This window comes from Nycticebus coucang, chromosome 21 (genome assembly GCF_027406575.1).
Source record: "Nycticebus coucang isolate mNycCou1 chromosome 21, mNycCou1.pri, whole genome shotgun sequence".
Classification (NCBI taxonomy): Eukaryota; Metazoa; Chordata; class Mammalia; order Primates; family Lorisidae; genus Nycticebus; species Nycticebus coucang.
In genome coordinates, this window is record NC_069800.1 from 11,229,212 (window position 1) to 11,241,946 (window position 12,735).

Genomic DNA, 12,735 nt, shown 5'->3' on the forward strand with positions numbered 1-12,735 from the left:
GAAATTATTTCTGATCTTTATAAACTATACTGAAGTATTTTGTTGTAGTAGCATGAATGGAGTAAAACAGCTGAGTGTAGAATCTAGGTTGGAAATTGTTTACTTTCAGAGTTGAGAAGGTATTGATTTATGTCTTGTAGTTTCCAGTGGGGAGAAATCTGATGTCATGTGATCCATGGACCACAGAATAAACTTTTATAATTTCATTCTAGAATGCATAGAAATTTTTGGTCTGAGTCTATTTTCATCCAATGTGAGCTCCCTCAACCTGGACATTTCTGTCCTGTAGCCATCTCTTAGCCAGATTAACAGTATATGAGGTCTGACAATTAAGCACATGTTGGCAGCACTGTACAAACAGCTTAGTAAAGTTTCATAATGTTGCTATGTCAGGGTCTCACCACTGGGTTTGTGTGGATGTGTGGCAGTGTCTTGGTGGGCGGTGATCATTATTGTTGTTATGTGGGTTTCTGTGTGGTGTCATGAGAATGTCGGACCTAGACTTAGAGCAACAAACAAACATTCATAAATTTCTCATTAAACTTGGCAAGAGTGGAAGTGAAATCAGGGACATTTAGTTCAAGTTTATGGGGGTAATGCCATGAAGCAAATGGCAGTGTACAAATGGATGAAATGTTTTTTCTGAGGAGAGAGAAAGTGTCACTGGTGAAGAGAGGTCAGGGTGTCCAGTAACCAGCAGAACTGACAAAACACTGTAAAAATTCACCCAATTGTGTGTCAAAATCATCAGCTGACTGTGAGAGGCAAAGCAGACCAAGAAAATATTGATAAAAAAAATAGTTAAAAAAAACAACTGAACAACTCATGGCTCTTACATCATGGCAGTACACCAGGTCACACAGCACTGTCTGTGAGGAGTTGTTCTCACTCTGTTGCCAAGGCTAGAGTGTCGCAGCATCAGCCGAGCTCACAGCAACCTTAAACTCCTGGACTCAAGCAATCCTTCTTCATCAGTCTCCTAAGTAGCTGGGACTACAGGTGCTTGCTACAACACCTGGCTAATTTTTCTTTTCTTTCTCTTTCTTTTCTTTTTTTTTTTATTGTTGAGGTTTCATTGAGAGTACAGAGAACCAGGTTATACTGATTGCATTTGTTAGGTAAAGTCCCTCTTATAATTGTGTCCTGCCCCCAAGACATGGCTAATTTTTCTATTTTTAGTAGAGATGGGGTCTTGCTCTTATTCAGGCTGTTCTTGAACTCCTGAGCTCAAGCAGTCCTACTATGTTGGCCTCCCAGGAGTGCTAGGATTTTAGGTGTGAGCCACCATGCCCAGCCTGTGAGGAAGTTTTTAGCCAGTATACAAATAACGGTAATGGAACACCCTCCCTATGTGCACCTGATCTGGCCCTCAGGGACTTTCTTCTTTACCCAAAGATAAAGAAAATGTTGAAAGGAAGACATTTTGATGACATTGAGGACATCAAGGGTAATATGACAATAGCTTTGATAGCTATTCCAGAAAAAGAGTTCCAAAACTGGCTTGAAGAAAAAAACAAAAAACAAAAAACAAAATTGACTTAAAGGGTGTGCTGGGCACTGGCATAGGTGCATAGCTTCCCAAGAGGAGAACTTCAAAGCTGACCTTAGTAATACTCAGCAATGAGACATGTGGCACTATTTTAGGACAAGTTCACAAACTTAGTTTTCAGACCTTCATATGTTACACAAGGTCATGGGCGTGGTACAGACAGCTCGTTCTCCTGATCTTGGTAGAGAGTTTTCCCCTTCCCTGCTGTGAGTGTCTGGGAGCCTGGAGGAAGCTGAATCACTTCCCAGTACAAATCACAAACTTTCAAAAATGCTGTGCTTGCAAACGAATTTTCCACATATTTAAAGTAATGATGGCTTAATACAGGTGTCCATGAAGTTCAGGCATGACGCCCTGTATTAAGCCTTAAAAACATCTATGTTTCATTGACACTGAATTGTAGAACTTAAAGAGAAATGTTCAACCCATTGTTAGCTACTGAATGATGAATGGGCTATTCAGGATGCAGCTCTGGGCCCACCCAGGTCTAGGGCTCATGAGTGAGAAGGTTATTGGAAATAGGAGTCTGATTGCAAGAATACCATCAGGATGACATTTAGTAGTAATAGTCATCAGCCATGGAGCCTTCTCACCAATAGCATTGGCATAAATTCAGTCCCATTTCTGTCTAATCAGTGATGTGGTCCTTTCTCACCTGAAGAAAAGTCTTTTGAGTGTTTATGGCATAATAACAGCTGCGGTATAAAGGCTGACTATGGCAGACACAACACTGGGCTTCTGTACCATGATGCTGTAGACATGGTTATTCCCTCATGGCAATGAATGGACCAACTCTGAACACGGTAGGGAGCTTGCCCAGGGTGCTATAAGTTGGGTTCACGTCTGTATTTTTGCTCCAAGTACCCAGCTCTGTCTACTGGACCACACTGCCCCTTGGCTGCCAGATGCAAGCACTCAGAGGCTGACAGATGTGACAAGTGATGGCGACTTGCAGCGTGACCTCTCCTTGGTTGGCACAGGACCACAAAGGGGGTCCTGAGCCTGGCTTGGAGTCTGAGCCAGCTGTGCCTTCTTGGAGAACTGCTCTGCTCCTAAGGTTTTCATTTGTAGAACACGGCTGGGTAAGGGCCAAGGAGAACAAGGTGTTGCTAACCTCAGAGCCCTGTGTGGTCTTTTCACCTGCAGTTCACATGGAGGCTTCTGTGCTTTCAAATTCAGCTGGGTTTTTTTCTGCCCACATAGCACTTTTGCTATTGGAGAGAAGAGTGACCAGTATTTCCCCGGCCTGGCCCTGGGACACTGGCTTCCAGGCAGGGTGCGTTTCTTGGAGCCCGGTGGGGAAGTGGAGCCTCTTCCTCCTGGGTAGGTGTGGTGCCTGCTGGGTAGGGGCCAGGGGAAGCGGCAGGGGTTGGGCTCATCTCCTCCTGACCTCAGTCTGGTTTCACATGTGACAGAGGTATCTGTTTCAGTGTCCATTGTGTCTCTGCTCCCAGGGTCAGCAATGAGTGATATCACAGAGCCGATGCCCCCGGAAGGTAAGCCGCTGGAAAGAGCAGGTGGGGTGGTTTGGAATGGCTTCTAGGGATGGACAGCCAAACGCGGGTTCCTGGGCTGCTGAGGACATGTGCCCCTGGGAAATTTTATGCATCACCCCCTGCCTCTAGCCCTAGACAGATGATCAGATTCACCACACATGCAGCTCTGAAGGTGCTCACGCCTCTTCAGCATGGAAGATGACATTGACTCAAAATGTGGAGACTTACTGTTTAAAGAGATAAAGTTGGACACAGTTAAAGAGTTAGTAAGTTACTGACTCCAGAGATTTTGTTGTTGCTTCATTTTGTGCTGGGTCACATAGACCACCTTCTGCCAAAAGCATCAAACGTGAATTCCCTATTTTACTGGATCTAAGAGTGCCTGCCCCTTTCCCCCCCAAATCCTTGTCCACAAGGAACTTCAGAGCCTCATTCTCACAGAGTCCCTCGAGAACCACGAGGCTGCTCTCAAACAGGACGGGGGTTTAATCCCGTGTAACTGGCACCCTTGAGAGGAGGGAAGAAGAGGTACAGAGACAGGATGACATCCAGAGACACATCCAGAGACACACCCACACAGGGAAGCAGGACGGGAACCTGGGTGGCGGTTGGAGCAGTGTGACAAGAAGGCAGGAAGGACCCTCCCCTGGATCCTTTGAGGGGAGCTCACAGGGCTGACACCTTGCTTTTGAATTTCTGGTCTTCACAACTGTGAGAGAATGAGCTTCTGTTGCATTTAAATCACCTGTATTTGTGGAGATTTGCCACAGCAGCCCCGAGGGCAAGAACACAGTCCTGAGCAGGGTCTGGAGACAGCTCGTCAGAGCATGGAGTGTGAGGTCTCCCCAGGTATAAAGGCCCTCTCACAGCCCAGCCGCATCTTTCCCTCACCTGCTGGCTTGGCCTGGGGCTTCTGCGGTGACCTGTTGTTGGTCCCTGGCTGTCTTTTCTGCTTGGCTGATGATGAGCCCACTGGAGTGCTCCTTCCTGCCCTTCTCCGAGGGTGGGAACCTCTTGGCCCTGAGACCATCAGAGGCACAAAGTACCAACCTGTCCCAGTGCCACAGCCACAGCCTGGGAGAGAGACAGAAAAGCCGTCCTGGGCATGCACACCTGTTTCCTGAAGACTCTGGGCCCTGCAGTCTCACACAGCCCACGGTAGGCTGCTTGGAACTAGGTCACCAGCATCCCTGATTTAAAATCCAGGGGCGGCCGGCTGCAGCGAGGGTTTGCCCTGAACTGGAGCTAGGCAGAGACCCGACTGAGTTCCGAGCAGGCGTCCCCAGCACACCCCAGCCTGGTTCCTCTTGTGTCCCTCACGGTGGTGGTTTGGGGCACACCAGGTACGTTCCTGGGCATCTTTGGGTGCAGGTGGCTCCTGCCAGGTTGAAGATGCCCTAACTCTTCACGCTCTGCTCTTTGTAAGCATCTCACGGAGTCTGGCTCATCCTCGTTACTTTGTGCCCTGTTTTAACCCTGCCACCCCCACTCCAATTTCTGTCCTCACTTGGTGATGACACCCTACGCACTTGGCATTGGTGGACATGCTGCCTCTCCCCACCAGACATCAGCTGGAGTGGGGCTGGGGTGGGAGTGGGTTGGGCAGGGAGCTCAGGGTGGGAGGCGGAGGCACTCCCCTCAGGCTGCCTTTGGCAGCTGGCAGTTGTGTGATCTTGGGGAGCCTGGAAAGTATTTCCAAGACCTTGCTGGGATGAGGAGACCTGGCTTTTAGAGATATTTTGAGAGATTAATGGCAACGCAAGAAACAGTGCTTAGAATCAAGTCAGCATGGGATCATTTTTGTAAAAGGTTGCTTAAAAAACTGGTCTAGTACTGTTTCTCAGCATATGTAGCATATATTGAGTTCTCTCAAAGGAAGCGTTTCCTTCCTTCCCTCTCCCCCTCCCTCCCACCTTCCTGGCTGTCCTCTCTCCTTCCTCCCTTCAGGGACTGCTGCTGACCCACCGTACAGACCCTCATCTCATGCAGTCTTCATCCTGGACACCTTCTCTGAGATCCTGGCTTTCATCCCTTGCCCGGGCAAAATTCAAGTCACTTTCTTCATGTGTAAATATTTTCAGACTCTTGTCTTCTCAAGGTTCGGAGCAGGCCAGAGAAAGGGCTGCTCCAAGGAGAAAAGACTCAACATTCCCACAACCATGGGAGGTGGCAACTCGCTGCTTTACCCAAATGGTGGTCCTTTCGTTCCTTTGCTGTAGGAGTCTCACAGCTGAGAGGCCTGTTAATCTACTCCTGCAGCCAGCCGACACCTGCTCCTGAGAGGCAACTGTTGAACTCTCAGGATCTTCTCCAGTCAGCTGTTTCATCGTGCCATTGTGAAAAGTAAATTATATGATCACAATGAGGCAAATTGCGTTAAAGGTGGTAATTGCACACTCACCACTCTATTTTACATTTTCTATCATCTGTGCCCTTCAGGTGAATCCCATCTGTCATGTCTGTGCAGTGGGGACACCGTGTGACAGTGGCCTCAGGTGAATCCCATCTGTTGTGTCTGTGTGGTGGGGACATCCCGTGACGGTGGCCTGAGGTAAATCCCATCTGTCATGTCTGTGCGGTGGGGACACCGTGTGACGGTGGCCTCAGGTGAATCCCATCTGTCATGTCTGTGCGGTGGGGACACCGTGTGACAGTGGCCTCAGGTGAATCCCATCTGTCATGTCTGTGCGGTGGGGACACCATGTGACAGTGGCCTCAGGTGAATCCCATCTGTCGTGTCTGTGTGGTGGGGACACCCTGTGACGGTGGCCTCAGGTGAATTCCATCTGTCGTGTCTGTGCGGTGGGGACACCGTGTGACGGTGGCCTCAGGTGAATCCCATCTGTCGTGTCTGTGCAGTAGGGACACCGTGTGACGGTGGCCTCAGGTGAATTCTATCTGTCATGTCTGTGTGATGGGGTCATCCCGTGATGGTGGCCTCAGGTGAATTCCATCTGTCATGTCTGTGTGATGGGGACATCCCGTGATGGTGGCCTCAGGTGAATCCCATCAGTCCTGTCTGTGTGGTGGGGACGCTGAGTGATGGTGGCCTCAGGTGAATTCCATCTGTTGTGTCTGTGTGGTGGGGACAGCCCGTGACAGTGGCCTCAGGTGAATCCCGTCTGTCGTGTCTGTGCAGTAGGGACACCGTGTGATGGTGGCCTCAGGTGAATTCTATCTGTCATGTCTGTGTGGTGGGGACATCCCCATGACGGTGGCCTCAGGTGAATCCCATCTGTTCTGTCTGTGCAGTAGGGACACCGTGTGACAGTGGCCTCAGGTGAATCCCATCTGTCATGTCTGTGCAGTGGGGACACTGCATGACGGTGGTCTCTATGCAATTCTCTTTCACGCACGGTCCAGTGATATCATACTGGCAGCCTGACAGGCCAAAGTGGGAACACTTGCATCATTGACATGAAGAGATGCCACATCAGGGTTTGTTGTTTCTGGAGAGCCAGTTGTTGGACATTTGTCAGTGTCACTGGCTCCGCCTCAGAACTACACATCAGAATCTGAGTGACTGGGTTTGGACTTCTGTACTTCCAAAAAGCTCTCAGGTGTTACCCCAGGTGAAGTCTATACCAGGGGTCCTCAGACTTTTTAAACAGGGGGCCAGTTCATTGTCCCTCAGACCGTTGGAGGGCCGGGCTATAGTTTAAAAAGAAAAAACTATGAACAAATTCCTATGCACACTGCACATATCTTATTTTGAAGTAAAAAACCAAAATGGGAATAAATACAATATTTCAAATGCAGAACAAGTAAAGTTAAATCAACAAACTTACCAGTATTTCACTGGGATCTATGGGCCTGCTTTTGGCTAATGAGATGGTCAATGTCCGGTTCCATATTTGTCACTGCTAGTCGTGATGCAAGTGTGCATCGGTTAGTCTAGATCTGGTTGGAGATTTCAGATGTTTCATTCTGGAAAAAGTCTGTTCACAGACATAAGTGCTGCCAAAGATGGTTGCCATTTTGAGTTGAGTGCATGGTTCCTGATATTAGGATATGTCTCAGAGGGGAGAGATGCATAGAAATTAGGAAGGTTGCTTGACTTAAATGCGTCTTTCAGACAGTCACAATTCTGTAGTTCAGCCAGTTCCGTTTGGTAAATCGTATCCTCTTATTCAATGTCAATAGAAAATGGGTTATGGAAAAGCTGTATGTCCTGTTCATGGAAATGAAGCTCTATGGAAATCCTTTTGCAACTTTTCCAGTGAATCCACACGGTTTTTTTGGGGAATGCAACCAATGGATTTTCCGCTAACAGATTTTGAGTTGTGGGGAGATGGCAGAAATTTTCCTCCTTCACTTGTTTGATGAGGAGGCCTAATTTTACTTCAGATGCTTTCACATGTGATTGCATAGCACAGATGAGCTTCCCCTTTCCTTGAAGTTGCACACTGAAACTGTTGAGTAGCTCTGTTACCTCTGTCAGAAAGGCAAGGTGCCATTTCCATTCTGCATCATTAAGCTCTGGTACTTCTCTGTTTTTTGAAAGCAGAAAAGCTGTAATCTGTGGCAGTAAGTCATAGAAATGTTTCAAAACTCTCCCTCGACTCAGCCAATGGACTTCTGTGTGGTACAGAACATCTTCATAGGCAGCATTTAGCTCAGACAGAAATTCCTGAAATTGTCTGTGGTTTAGTGCATTACCTCTAATGAAGTTAACACAAGATACCACAATTTTCATAACAGAGTCCCACTTCAGTGATTTACTACACAGCGCTTGTTGGTGGATGAGGCAGTGTATGGCTATTGGATGAGAATGGTTATGTTTGTCCATCTCTTGGTTAATGTGAGCAATTGCTCCTTTCTTAGACCCCACCATGCGAGGAGCACCATCAGTTTTCACACTGGCTAGTTTTTCCCAGCCCAACTCCAAACTATTCACAGTTTGGCAAACCTTTTTATAGATATCCTGTCCTGTAGTTGTTCCTTTGATGCTTTGCAGTGCAGCAAGCTCTTCTGTGACTTCAAAATAGTCATTTGTCCCATGAATAAAAATTAGAAGTTGTGCAGAATCACGAACATCATTGCTTTCATCGAGTACCAAGGAAAAATAGGAAAGTTTTTTTGCGGAGTTTTGCAAATGCTGATGCAAATTATCTCCCATTTCTTCAATCCTTTATGTAATTGAGGGTCCTGAGACTCACTGTACTATGGACACATCTCTTTGGCAACAGAAAGAAGGCATTCTTTAACAAATTCTCCCTCCACGAATGGTCTGCCAGTGCATGCTATTAGCTTGGCAACTTGAAAACTTGCTCGCTAAACTTGCTCACTAAACCACAGACAATTTCAGTGATGAAGTATTTAGTTGTTTCTGCTTCACAGAAGTATTTTGCTGAGTTGTCAATGTATATTTCAGTTTTAATATTTTATCTTTTCTCACTTCTCCAACCAACCAATCATATTTGTCTTTATGTTGAGTTTGATAGTGTCGACACAAATTGTATTATTTGAACACAGACACTATATTCTGGCATATCAAACACACAGCTCTTTCCTTGTACTGCATGAAAAAGTAATCATAAGTCCACCGTTCCTTGACTATCCTACACTCCAAGTCAATTTTTCTCTTTCTTGATATCATTGTTTCCTAGGGATTCCAAATTGCTATTAGTAAAATACCAATATATATATACACAGTGTTCCAAAAACAATATACCAGCAATAACTTTGCCCACACAGAGACATATAGACTGTACTGCATATCAATGCAGTCTGATCAGTGTCCATCAATGCAGTCTGATCAGCGTCCATCAATGCAGTCTGATCAGTGCCCATCAATGCAGCCTTGCCAGTCCACATCATTTCAGCCTTACCAGTGCCCACATGGTGGAAGTCCGCTTTTACCTCAGGCTCACACTGGTGCGGTGTGGGAACAGGCACGATTATAGAGCCAGTTCCTCCACCACCTTTCCAGTTCACACTACCCTGTGAGAACCACACTGCAGTCTGTGAACTCGCACAGGATTCTGATCGCATGGGATCTGCAGGAAAAAAGAAGGCACGTATGCCTTTTTTCTTCCGAATCTAATGTGAGTTCAGCCAGACAAGCATGTAGCTGAACTCGCACTGCTCAGAGGTCACAACATTGTGAACTGAGGCTTACACAGCACACAACATACAACATCATACACAACTGAATAACAATCAGAATATAAATGCACTTACTGTCAATTAAATTGGGTTTCCTACTCCTCAGCTGTCTGCAGAGCCAGATTAAGTTCCCAAGGGGCCCTAGGCAGATTACCAGTTTGGGGCCCCCATGCGATAACACTGAGCACTGACCATTTGCGATAACACTGACTGCTGACAATTTGCATTAATACCAAGCGCTATTTGCATTAACACTGAGCACTTACAATTATCATCACCACTGAGCACTATTCGCATTACCTCTGAGCTCTGACCATTTGCATTACCTCTGAGCACTGACAATTTGCGTTATCACTGTGATGCAACCCCCCTAGAAACCACCCCCAACCAACTAACCAACTTAAAAAAAAGGCTCTCCTCACTTCTATAAAAGGCTCTTCTAACTTCAAAAAAAAGGCACTTCCTATCTGCGAAAAAAAAAGACCTCCTAACTTCAGAAAAGAAAGGCCCCCCCTTAACTGCAAAAAAAAAAGGCCCTACTAACTGCAAAATAAAAAAAAAAAAAGACCTTCTAACTTCAAAAAATAAATAAATAAATCCTAACTTGTTCTTACCTCGGTCCTTAGGCAGCAGCAGGCTCTGCACAGGCAACCTGGTGACTTTTCCGATTACACTAGAGACTGAGAAGAGGAGTTGGTGAGTAGGAGGGGAGTCGGAGAGTGGGGGGCACATTCCACACATGTGCACTGCGGGCCGGGACTAGTGGGCTCCTAAGCAGGATGGCAAAAATACCCAGCAGGGAGAGACAGAGAGAAGGAGGGGTGGGGAGAGACAGAGAGAAGGAGCGAAGTTGGAGAGTTGGCACACATTCCACACATGTGCACTGTGGCCTGGGACAAGTTGGCTACTAAGCATGACAGGCAGGGTGGCAAAAACAGCCTGCAGGCTGCGAGAAATCGGCTGCTAAGCAACATAGGCAGGTGTGGCAAAAACACCTGGAGGGCTGGATAAATGTTCTCAGCAGGCCGCATGTGGCCCACGGGCTGTAGTTTGAGGACCCCTGATCTGTACAGTAGGTTTAGAAAATGCTGGTGAGCCCATCTGCCCAGCAAGCTGAGGTTTCTGCTGACTGATGTTTCTTTGGTGCTTGGATACCTCCAATGACCGGGAGCTCACCACTGCTTGGCAACACCAGAAGATGCTGGCCAGCCTATCCATCCAAACAGTGCTGGGATCTTCTTCTTTTTTTTTTTTGTAGAGACACAGTCTCACTTTACTGCCCTCAGTAGAGTGCCGTGGCATCACACGGCTCACAGCAACCTCCAGCTCCTGGGCCTACGTGATTCCCTTGCCTCAGCTTCCCGAGCAGCCGGAACTACAGGCGCCTGCCACAACGCCCGGCTATTTTTTTGTTGCAGTTTGGCAGGGGCTGGGCCTGAACCCGCCACCCTTGGCATATGGGGCCGGCGCCCCACTCACTGAGCCACAGGCGCCGCCCGGGATCTTCTTTTTAAAATTTAAAATATTTAATTGACAAAAAACTGTGGATATTTAAGGTGTAGAATGGGATGATTTGATATAATACACACAGTGTGCTGATTATCACGGTCAAATTAATCACCACATCTGTCACCAACCATGGTCACTACTGTGAAAGGGGCGAGGACACTTAAAATCCAAATCTCTTGTCAAATTTCAAGGGCACACTACAGTATTATTAGCTGCAGCTGTCATGCTCTGCAGTCGACCCCAGGACTTAGAGAAGTTTGTGCCCTTTGACCAGCATTTCCCCATTTCTGCCAACTCCCCTCGGAAGCCACCTTTCTACTCTCTGCTTCTGTGAGTTGGAACTTTCGGGGTGGGATCTCCTCATGGCTTCTTAATAGCTTCAAGGACAGAGGACTCAGAGCCCCAGGCACAGCCTTCTGTCCTGGCCTATCTGGCCTCTTGCAGTTCTTCATTGTCACTGCTGGACCCCAGTGAAGTCCACGCTGCAGAGCTGAGGACACTGGGCTCATTTCTCCTCCACTTCTCCAGGAAAGACACGTCTAGCCTTGCCCAGCTGCACACCCCACTCATTCCCCTTCTCCAGCTGCACCTTCCTGTGGCTTCTGGCTCTGCTCTCCTGGGTGGCTAATCACCACACCGGTGTGCTGGGCCCATCTTCTCAGCTTGTGGCGACCTATGTAGTAATGATTCTGTTGACCAGCCTATTACCTTTTCTTCCTAGTTATACACCAAACACCTCATCCAGATACCCACACAAATGTTTCATGGGATGGGACATTGAAATAACAACCTTTCTTGAGACATTCAGAGAAAATTTGATTAGCAAGTTTTCAGACATATGTTTATTGTAAAACTGTGTTCTTATGGCAACAGAAGTCTATTTTTTTTTTTTAAAGCTTCAGATTTAATATGAGGGTACAAATACTCATATTAAAGGTTACATTGTTTGTGTTTGCTAGTTGAAGTTCAAGTTGTAGTTGGGCCCTTCACCCAGAGGGTGTGCTGTGTGCCCTCACATTGGGCCCATTAGGTGAGAGTTCACCAATTCCCGTCTCTCCTTCCTCATCTCCTCTCTCTCCTCTCCCTCCCCTCAACTTGAATTTAATTGTTTTTCTCTTGTGTATGTGTGTAGTTGTTTATCTACTTGTTTTCATTTCATTAGTATCAAGTACACTGGATGCCTGCTTTTCCATTCTGTGATACTTTACTAAGAAGAAATGTGCTTCAACTCCATCAGGTTGATACAAAAGATGTAAAGTTTCTATCTCTTTTTATGGCTGAATAGAGCTCCATGGTGCACATGTACCACAGTCTGTTAATTCGTTCCTGAGTTTCCACATCTTGGTGATTGTGAATTGAGCTGCAATAAACATTCTAGTGAAAATGTCCTTGTGATAAGATATATATATTTTTTCTTCTGGGTAGATGCCTAGCAATGGGATTGTGGGATCAAATGGAAGGCTTACTTTTAGCTCTTTGAGGATTCTCCATACTTCTTTCCAAAGAGGTTGTATTAGTTAGCAGTCCTACCAGCAGTATAAAAGCGTTGCCTTCTCTACACAACAGAAGCTCTCATCCAGAAGCAGAATCACCTCTATTTTTTACATAGAATAGGATTGAGTAAGAACCAGCTAAACTTTTCCCAGTTCAAGATGGAATCGTAAATGAACAATTTCTTAATAAGAGCTTTTTATCACCCAGATTATGTGCTTTTTTCTCTCACTTTAACTCCCCATGAGCACAACTTTCTGGCCTTGGCAGAACTTCACAACTGACTCTCTTGCTGTTCCTCAAGGGTTCGTCCTCACTGGATGGGGTCACGTACTCCAGCATCTTTATCTCAAATTGTTTCTCCAGAGCTTCCATGGTTTATATCCTTTCCTTGGAAATGTCAGTGATCTGCTTAGACATACCCAACCCTGAAGGAATTGCAGAATCTTTCCCTGTTAGGGCTTGGAGAACAGCTTCTTTGCAATCTCAGCTCATCCACTGGACAGCCCTTGGGTTATTAGGCTGTGGGGAGGAATGGTGAGCACTTGCTGCTAGGTGAGTGTGTGGGCAGAGTTGGAGTGC

General features: G+C 46.6%; 1 long non-coding RNA gene across 1 annotated transcript in view; it reads left to right on the forward strand.

The window, feature by feature from the left end:
- LOC128573405 (uncharacterized) overlaps positions 1-12,735 on the forward strand; it is a 114,503-nt gene that overhangs the window by 13,290 nt on the left and 88,478 nt on the right. The window contains exon 2 of the long non-coding RNA XR_008376461.1: positions 9,780-9,849. This is a non-coding gene — a long non-coding RNA (uncharacterized LOC128573405). The remainder of the gene's footprint in view (positions 1-9,779; positions 9,850-12,735) is intronic.